Below are 10,665 nucleotides of genomic sequence, written 5' to 3'. Positions count from 1 at the left end.
CCTAAAACTATAAAGACCCAGAAGAAAATCTAGGCAATACCCATTCTAGACATTGGCCCTGGCCAATACTTCATGACAAATACTCCAAAAGCAATTGCAACAAAAACAAAAATTGGCAACTGGGATCCTAATTTAAAAAGAGCTTCTGCACAGCAAAAGAAACTATCAATTGAATAAACAGACATCCTATAGAATGAGAGAAAATATTTGCAAATTATGCATCTGACAAAGGTCTAGTACCCAGAATTTATAAGGAACTCAAATACATCAACAAGCAAAAACAACCTCATTAAAAAATGGGTAAATTATATGGACAGACACTTCTCAAAAGACATACAGGTGTCCAACAAGCATATGAAAAAAGTACTCAATATTACTGATCATTAGGGAAATGCAAATCAAAGCACAACGAGATAGCATTTCTAGCCATTTTGAATGGCTACCATTAAAAAGTCAAAAAATAACAGATGCTGGTGAGGTTGCGGAAAAAAGCACTTATACACGGCTAGTAAGAATATTAATTCGTTTATCCACCATGGAAAGCAGTCTGGAGACTTCTTGAAGAACCTGAAATAGAACTGCCAACTGACCCAACAATTCCATTACTGGATATATACCCAAAGGAATATAAATTGTTCTACCACAAAGACACGTGCATGTGTATACTTATCGCAGCACTTCGCAATAGCAAAGACATGGAATCAACCTAGATTCCCATCAACAGTGGACTGGATAAAGAAAATATGGAACATACACACCGTGGAATACTACACAGCTATGAAAACGAGATCATGGCCTTTACAGCAACATGGATGGAGCTGGAGGCCATAATCCTAAGTGGATTAACACAGGGACAGAAAACCGAATACCTCATGTTCTCACTTATAAGTGGAAGGTAAACACTGAGTACACATGGACACAAAGAAGGGAACAATAGACACTGGGGTCCATTTGAGGGTAAAGAGTGGGAGGAGGGTGACAATTAAAAAACAACCTAGCAGGTATTGGGCTTATGAACTGGGTGACAAAGTCATCTGTACACCAAACCCCTGAGACACTCAATTTACCCATGCAAAAAACCTGCACATGTACCCCTTGAACCTAAAATAAAAGTTGGAGGGAAAAAAAAGAGTATAGGCTTTGCAGCTAGATTGCTTGGTTCATATTTTGGATCTGTCATTCAATTGAATAAGTAGCATAGTAGCTGTGTGACCTTGGGCAAGTTACTAAACATCTCTGTGCCTCTGTTTTCTTGTCCATAAAATGGAGATAATAATAGTACCTCTCTCATTAGTTTACTGGGAGGTTTAAATGAGTTGATATAAATGAAGCACTCAGAATATCCCCTTCCCCGGCTTCCAGAGCTGACTCAGATATCCCCTTTCTTGACAGCCCGTGGCACCCAATGCCTTTCTTTGCCACAGAGTTTAATAAACCATACTGTTGACTGTTACTAGGCCGTGAGCTGCTAAGCTTGGTCTGTCTCTTGATCTTTATACCCTCAGCGTCTCACACCTGATCCACACACAGCAAATGTCTATCGCTTTGAAGAAGGCTGAATGTGTGAGTGTAATGTAAAGTGAGCGTGTGAGTGCAGGAGGAACCCCAGAGGACAGTTCCATGGGCCAAGTCAGGGAAGGCTTCTGGGAAGAGTGCAGTTGGGAGGTTTTTTGTTTTGTCTGGAACTGGAAGGAACGGGGGAACACATTCATTCTCGGCTGCAGGATCCTGTGACACAGGGGAGTTCAAGCAAAAACAAGCATTTCGCAGGAGGGAGGAGTGAGCAGACTGAAGAAGAAGTGGCAAGAGAGGACCCTGGACCCTCAGGAACCCCAGGTCACCGCTCTGATGCTCCTCTGACTCCGCTGCGTTGTTATCAAAAGCTGGGCTTGTTCCAGCCTCAGAAGCCAGGGCAGAGGGAGGCCCAATCCCGGTGCTCGAGGAGATTCCAGTGAAGACACAGGAAGCTAGGAGGCACCCATCAATACTCTGCAAGCTCTCCAGGGGTTGGATCATGAAAAGTTTCTTTTCTCCCCTTCTCCTCCTTCTCCTTCTCCTTCTCCTTCTCCTTCTCCTTCTTCTTCCTCTTTTTTTTTTTTAGAAGAAATTGCTTACCAAAAGTGTTGATTGAGGAGAAAAACAAATTCATAACTAAATTTTCTTTTTAAAAAAGAAAGTACTCATTTTTCTCTTGTCAAGCCATCGCTGTGAAGCATGCATGTGTCTGCTGGGGCAGCTGACTGTTTTCCAGGATAAATTTCTGATAATAACACCAAGTCATTACTGCACAATTAGTGCAGCTAATGAGGAATGCAAAGTTCCCTTCCCACTCCTTCCCTCGCCCTGTCTACCTCTCTCTGCTCTTTTCTCACTGCTTCGCACACATTCTTCTCAGACCCCTCCCTCCCAACCGCAGAGCTGGTAGTGGGAGCCGGGAGGGCCCCAAGTGAGGCTATCAGACATTTTGATTTTGACCCTCAAGCCTCCCAAATTAGCAAAGTGCCCACGCAGCTGGGAGAGGGCAGAGAACCAAGGGGTGCCAATGAAGAGGCGGGAGAGGCTGGCCTTGACCTGAGCACCAGAATGTTAACAAGGGGCCGGGTGCGGTGGCTCACACCTGTAATCCCAGTGCTTTGGGAAGCTAAAGCAAGAGGATCACCTGAGGTCAGGAGTTCAAAGTTGCAATGAGCTATGATGACACCACTGTACTCTAGCCTGAGTGACAGAGCAAGACCTGCCTCTAAAAAAGGAAGGAGAAAAAAAGAAAGTTAAACAAGGGCGGCAGTAGCCTGGTGGGGGGCAACTGACCCTCAGGGTACGCGGCAGTGATCTGTCACCCTAGAGACTTTAATACCCTGGTAATAGTGGAATTTTCAGCCGGGCGCGGTGGCTCACACCTGTAATTCCAGCACTTTGGGAGTCCGAGGCGGGCGGATCATGAGGTTGGGAGATTGGGACCATCGTGGCTAACACAGTGAGACCTCATCTCTACTAAAGATACAAAAAAATTAGCTGAGAGTGGTGGCACGTGCTTGTCGTCCCAGCTACTGGGGAAACTGAGGCAGGAGAATCGCTTGAACCCGGGAGGTGGAGGTTGCAGTGAGCTGAGATCACGACACTGCACTCCAGCTTGGGCGACAGAGTGAGACTCTGTCTTAAAAAAAAAAAAAAAAAAAAGTGGAATTTTCTCCGGCAGTAGGGAGGCAGCCCAGTGCCAGGGCTAGGTAACAGAGCTGTGGGTGGGTGATGCTGGGTTTGTTTAGGCTGCTGGTGGGAACAGCAGCTAAGCTTGATGGGAACATATTTTGTTTCATTCTGAGTAATTATTTTTCCTACAGACACACTCTTAGAGACACACACATAGACCACATTCAGACACACACCCCCAGGGGTGTTTTCAGCCTTGCTCCTGGAAGCACCTGGCAGGTTCTCTGACAGGCTCTCCTCCCAGGTGGCTATTGAGCTTTCAGGAAACCTCAACAGCCTTTGTAGGATGGAGAGTTTAAAAACTGCTGAGAAGATTATGTAGGGTAGGCAGGGAGGTCACTGAGGCCTCGGTTCCTGAGTAGGCGTCTTCGTGGTGGGCTGTAGCGTCGCCTACTGCCCTGGTGAGCAGCAGTCGGCAGTGGCTGATGGAGATCAACCTCCCCACCCTGGGGAAAAGGGTGGGCAGAAGAGGCCCATGAGGGGAGGAGGACCGGGAAGGAAGGGGGCAACCGTGAAGCCTGTGGCTCCAGGAGGAGGGCTCAGGGGCAGGAGGTTGCTAAAGCGGGGCTTGGATGTGGAGGATGCTTGCAGGGACAGCAGGCGTGGGGGTCGCCTTAGGGCCACAGCTCCACGGCTCCAGGATGCCGCAGAGAGCACAGAGCACAAATGCCTCAGCCCCAGCAGGGAGTGGATTGGATGGCCTGGCTTGCCTCTCATCCGATTCTTGATGATTCTTGTGCATGAACATTGCCAAAAACTAATCACTTTCCTCACAGCTGAGCTAACCTAGGGTGGGGGGCAGCAGAGAGGAATGGCAAAAGCTTTTTATTGTTCATTGGGTTAAACTGTTAGAGCCAAACAGCACAATGAAGCGAAGTCCGTTGTTTTCTCTGAAAGCCATTCTCATTGTTAACTGGGCTGGTGCCTGAGACGTACTGGGAGCCTCACGGTGGCTTCATGCTGCTTTCGGGTTTGTGACCGGAACTTGGACAATGCTTTCCTCTGTCACCCTTAGGCAGACGAGAAAGCACCTCCGTGAGCCTCCCTCAATTCTGAAGTGCCTCTCACTCCCCCACAGGCTAGGTCCAGGGACCCCAACGTTGAACCTTGCCTTCTTTCGAGCATCTCCTTGGGAGGAGGGTCCCATCCTCCTAATCTGGGTTAGATGCCCCCTGAGCCTTCCATTTCTGCTGTTGTCCCTGCCCTCACACTTTATGGTCATTGCTAATTTCCTTATCCATCTCCTAGACAGATACATCACGGACTAAACTACAACTTCTGTTTCCGTTTTGTTCACTTTGGTATTCCCAGCCCTTGCTGTCTTGTCTGTTACCTAGTAGGTGCTCAAGAAAGTTTAACTGAGTGAATTAGCTGAGATAGGAGTTTCAAAGTTTGGGAGTGGGGAGTCATTTTTAGATCAATTCCTGCTTGCCAGGGAGAGGAGAGAAAACCACAAAGTGTGTAAAAGCCAAGAGAAGTTTTGCTGACCACAGAGCAGGAGAGGGGCACCTCCTCCTTCTCACCTGGAATTCCTAAAACCTAGGGCGCGGGGTGAGAACAACTACTGTAAATATCTACCAAGTGAGGCTTCAAGATCTTGCTGGCGATCTCAATCTCCTGGGTTGGGTCCACCCTCCTGGGAGGCCTTGCTCCCTTTCCCTGACCTCTTGCTCTCCTTTCTCTAACCTCTGCGGAGCTGGTACTCGTGCCTCCAAACAACCTCTGGGCAGGTGCTGCCTGATTGAGTCCATGCTCTGGAAATTGTCTTCCTTGAACCAGGGGCCTCACCGTCTCCCCTTTGTCGGGAGCTGCTGGGGACTCCTGCTACCTCCTCCGTGTTCTTCTTCCAGGGCATTGATCTTTCTCTTGCTGCTCCCACCCAAGTGAAGACAAAATCCTCCTCCTCGTTTCTCCTCAGCATGCCGTGGCAGGCTGGCAATTGAAAAAGAACCTTAAGAATGACTGAGGAAGGAATTACCATTCATATAAATAGTTTTTGGATATTCAAGAGTTCTAGACAGAAAGAGCAGGTGCCACATCGCAGGCATCTTGCCTGGGTCCTGGCCCGGTTGGGCAGGGGCTGGAGCTGGTTCTCAGAGGTCACTAACTGAGCAGCAGGAATGAGGCATCCAGACATTTACCACAAGTTCCACGGCAGCCAAGAGGTCAGTTGTGCAATACCAGAGAAACAGAAGCTAAAGGCCCCCTGCACCAGAGGCAGGAGCTGAGATTTTAGCTGTCTACCCAGAATGGCAGGGACAGCTAGGGTTGGGGTCGACCCAGAGCTCATCAGTTCTCAGGGCAACCACCACAGACACCTGTGGATGTCCAGAGCTTACCTTTAGGGGGGCGTCTCTGGTGTTCTCTGTGGCTGGGTGGCTTGAGCAAGAGTGAGGGATCTGGGGGCAAGGCAGAGAGCTTCCTTTCTTTCTAGCCACAGCTAGTCTTTAAACTTAAGAAAAGACCACAGTCAACTGTCACTCAGAGAGTTGATGACACTTATTTTTAGCCCAACATGATTCCAATTGGCAAGACACAGAGGAGGTTAAGAGCATGGGTCTTGGAGTTAGAAAAAGGTGGACATAGATCGTGGCTGTGTGATTTGTTCTCTCTCTGTGTATAACACTTCCAAACCTCCATTTCCTCAGCTGTAAAATGCGGATGATACAAGCACCTATTAGAATTGCCAGGAGAATTGAGTGTGATCATACCTGCAAAGGACCTAGTATACAGTAAGGGCTCAATAACTGATAGCTCTGTGATTATTTGAACTTGGTAAGTGCTTACCGAGTGGCCTCTAATCTAGAATATGACCTTGATAAAAAATCCCCTATTACAGGTCACCAACTGAATGCCTTAACTACAAGAGAACAGAAATTGCCCTCAGTTCCAGAGAGCAGTCTGCCTCCAGGTAAGGTAAACAGGTGTCACTGTGGCCTAGAAACCTTCAGACGGTCCCCCTCCCTTTGAAGCTGAGGTGGGTTCTAGTGGGCGAGGAGGGGCCAATGGTTAAACTGAGCCCTTTGGACATAAATTATGAATCAGTGACCTTTCCTAGTTTAATTACTCCCACTGCTGGGTGGTCTGTGCTTTGGCACTACCCCCTGGGGGGTGAAAATTCTGTTCGCAGCCAGCGAAGCCCAGAACCTGGGGCTTTTGCTTTCATCACCCCTGGTTCGTGTGGCTATTTCTGTGGCATGAAAACTTTCTCACTGTGATGAAGGTCATGCTCTAGTTAGGGGCAGGCCCCCTTTGGGGTCCCCTAATCCCTCTGACCTTTGCAGAACCACCTTACTATTCTTCTAAGCTCGTTGACATCATCCAGCTCTTTTTTTTTTAATTTTAAAGCTGAATCTGACGGTATATTAATAAAGCTGTCACACTAGTAGATCTGTGGGTTCTAATTGAACTGATATGTAGAAATGATCACAGTCAGACAAAAGAGCTGAAGGGACTCCATGAGAGGGTGACCCTCTGGGGTGCGAGAGGCTACTGTTTGTTTACAGCCTCAAGACGGGAGAAATCAGGAGGTTGAGTTTTTGTTTTAGTTTTTGATAAAATATTTTCAAATATACACAGAGAGAATAATAGAATGAAATCCCACACACCTGTCACCTAGATTAAAAAATTGTCAACATTCTCCAACCTGGCTTCATGTCTTGCTCACCTCTTTATTTTCCTAAAGTATTTTCAAACAAGTTCCGGATACTCTATCATTTCAGTTGTGTATTCTTCTCCACACACTTCTGATAAAACTTTAAATATGCATGACTCTAAATATACCTGGACCTACCTCTATACAAGTACTCATTACCCCTGACAAAATCAACAAAACAACAATTCTCTAATATTACCCTTTCCATACTGAAATTGTGCAGTTCTTTGAGAAGGTCTTTTTTATAGTTGGCATATTTTTGATTAGGATCCAAAGTGGTTTGGTTTTTAATAGCAGCTTCTGACTTCCCCGATCTAAAGTTGATAACTGAATGAAGTCGCCTAGACAGCAGCCAGGCACGGGAAGTGATCAGAGTGGGGATGGGGACCTGAGGGAAAGCCTGCATTTTCCCAAGATAGGGCCTGGGCCTCAGAAAATTCTGTTTTAAGCTCCAGCTTTTTGGAGATGTGGCTTGGAGCCATGAGTACAGAGATATCCCTTTGGTATATGATAACAGCCGTCCTTTGGGATAGGCCTCTCATGATCACTACCGAACTGGCCTGGGGCTCTGCCAGAGCCCTTCTGCTGCCCCTGTCTCAGTAGCCATGGCTATCTGTTCCTCATGGATTTACTAAACGCTCATTAGGCATCTGTTTTGCACTGAGAGGGGGAACAGCAAGGAACAGTCAGGTCAGAGACTACAACCTTCCTGTCTGGTACCATGATAGTCTAGAGACAGCGTCTTAAGCCCGTGTCAAGTGTGTGCAAAGAGCTGCAGGAGCCAGAGGAGGAACCCATAAGTATGCTGAAAGTCAAGGAAGGCTTCAAAAAAGGTGACATTTTGAACTGATTCTGGGGGCGTTGAGGTTGCTGAGGGAGCCAATGAGTCACATCTCCTGATTCCAAAGCAGAAACAGACACAGAAATCAAAATGAGATCAAATATCTGCTCAGTTGGGGAAAACAACTTAGATCCAAGGCCCAAAAGAGCTCCCTGCTCCTCCTCAGGGGTGATTTTAAGTTAAAAGCCTTGGGGGAGGGGATGGGGATGCAGCCAACACAATAAAACTTTATGTATGTATGTATGTATGTATGTATGTATGTATGTATTTATTTATTTATTTTGAGATGGAGTCTTGCTAAGTTGCCCAGGCTGGAGTGCAGTGGTGCAATCTCAGTTCACTACAACCTCCGCCTCCCAGGTTCCAGCAATTCTCCTGCCTCAGCCTCCAGAGTAGCTGGGATTACAGGTGCGTGCCACTACGCTCAGCTAATTTTTATATTTTTAGTAGAGACGGGGTTTCACCATGTTGGCTAGGCTGATCTCAAAATCCTGACCCCAGGTGATCCACCGACCTCAACCTCCCAAAGTGCTGAGATTACAGGTGTGAGCCACTGCGCCTGGCCCACACATAATTTTAAACAAATACCACACCATTTGTAAAATGTTATGTGAACAGGTCAAATGTTCACTAGTGTGGACACTGGACAGTTATGCGAAGAAGTCTATCTTAGACGGGGTGGGCCAGGAGAATCCATGGGTATGTTCAGGGAGGCCTCATGTATGTAGACAGAGGAAGGCTTCCTGTTTGGTGTATGGTTTCCATGTCCTTGTTTAAGGTGTTCTCCTGGCCTGGGACCCTGCTTGAATCCCTTCAGCCAAATCATGGCCCTCACATGCTCTTCTTCAGAAAGTCTTCTCCTTCATCACCTCGTGTTCTCTATGTCAACCTTTGCAGACCTGCTCATCCACACCACTCTCAAAATGGAGGACTTGAACTCCTGGCGTTGAATCGCCAATCTTCATGCAGACCCTTTCACATGACGTCAATTCTTGTTGCTAATGTTAAGTCATCTCTTGTAAACTTCTGGATGGCTGTCTCTGCCCTGGGTTACTTTTGTATCCCCACAATGCTTTAGAAAGGTGCTTACGCTTGGCAAGAGACTGTCTCATTAATTCATTAAGTTCAACTAATAACTAAATCACCAAGTAAGCACAAGAGATACAGCAGTGAGCAAAACCAGACTCCCTATCCTCATGAAGCTTAAAAACCAATGAGAGAGGTGGATAATGAACAAATAAACAAGTATATAATATGCTGTCAGTGTATTAGTCTGTTCTCACACTGCTATACAGATATGATTCAAGACTGGAAAATTTATAAACAAAGGAGATTTAATTGACTCACATTTCAACATGGCTGGGGAGGTCTCCGGAAAATTATAATCATGGCAAAAGGGGAAGCAGGCACCTTCTTCACAAGGTGGCAAGAGAGAGTGTGAGTGTGTGAAGGAGGAACTGTCAAACACTTGTAAAACCATCAGATCTCATGAGAACTCAGTATCACAAGAGCAGCCTGAGGAAAACCAGCCCCATGATCTGATCACCTCCCTCCCTCAACATGTGGAGATTAAAGCTTCCTCCCTTGACACGTGGGGATTACAAGTCAAGATGAGATTTGGGTGGGGACGCAGAGCCAAACCATATCAGTCAGGTAGTAATAACTGCTGTCAACAACAAAAAAAAAACAAAGGGCAGAAGAGGGAGAGTAACAGGTGATGCCTTTATTGGTAGGGTGTTCAGAAAAATTCTTGGTCCTTGACCAGAATAAAGTGAGGGAGTGAGGCATTTGAATCTCCAGAGGAAGTTAATTCTAGATAAAAGGAAGAACAAGTACAAAGGCTATGAGATGAGAATGTGCTTGAAATGTTCAAGGAGCATCTGGAAGACTAATGTGGCTTGAGCCAAGTGACAGAAGGGAAAAGGGGTAGAGGGCAAAGTCAGAGAGGTTATGTAGGCTGTGTTGACCACTATGACAGTTGCCACATGTGACTATTTAAATTTAAATTAATTAAATGGGATACAATTCGAAATTTAACTTTTCAGTTGGTGTAGCCTCATTTCAAGTGCTCATAGCCACACATGGTCAGTGGTGACCATATTGACAGCACAGATGCTGGATGCCACGGCAGAAAGCTCTATTGGATGGAGGTGGTATAGAGCCTTGTAGACCTCAGTGAGGACTTAGAACTTTATTCTAAGAGTGATGGAAAACATTGGGAGGGGTCTGATTTACATTTTAAAGGATCATTCTGGCTGTGTGGAGAATACTTTTGGGGGTGGGGGGCAAGGGTGGAAGTGAAGAGACCAGGGTGGAAATGAAGAGACTGCTGCAATAATCCAAGAAAGAAGACAGTGGCCAGGATCATATGGTGGTGGTAGAGGTGGTAAGATTTAATGGATTTGGGATATAGTTTAAAGACAGAACTGAAAAGAGTTTGCCGATAGGTTAGATGTGGGGTGTATGTGAGACAGAGGAGTCAACAGTGACTCCCAGGTTTTTGATCAGAGAAACTGGATGAATTGTGACACCTATCACTGAGCTAGAGATTGCTGAGGAAGAGAGGTTTCGGTGGGGAGTGAGGGTGACATGGGTATTATGCATTCAGTTTGTATGTGTCAAGCATGAGATGTCTATTAGACATCCATGCAGAGATAAAGGTTATATTCAAGTTTGGAATTTAGGCGAGAGGTCAGGGCTGAAAATAAAAGTCTGGGAGGCGATCTTTAAATCTGTGAGACTGAATGAGGTCATCCAGGGTGCTATGGTCTAAATGCTCCCCCACCAAATTCATATGTTCAAATCCTCATCCCAAGGAGATGAGTGATGAGGTGGGCCTTTGAGAGGTTATTAAGTCATAAGGGCTTTGCTTTCATAAATGGAATTATTTACCTTATAGAAAAGGTCCCAGAGAGCTAGACCTTTTTATCATATTAGAATGTGGCAAGAAGGTTCCATCTAT

Source organism: Saimiri boliviensis, chromosome 11 (genome assembly GCF_048565385.1).
Source record: "Saimiri boliviensis isolate mSaiBol1 chromosome 11, mSaiBol1.pri, whole genome shotgun sequence".
Classification (NCBI taxonomy): domain Eukaryota; kingdom Metazoa; phylum Chordata; class Mammalia; order Primates; family Cebidae; genus Saimiri; species Saimiri boliviensis.
Note: the sequence above shows the minus strand (reverse complement) of the source record.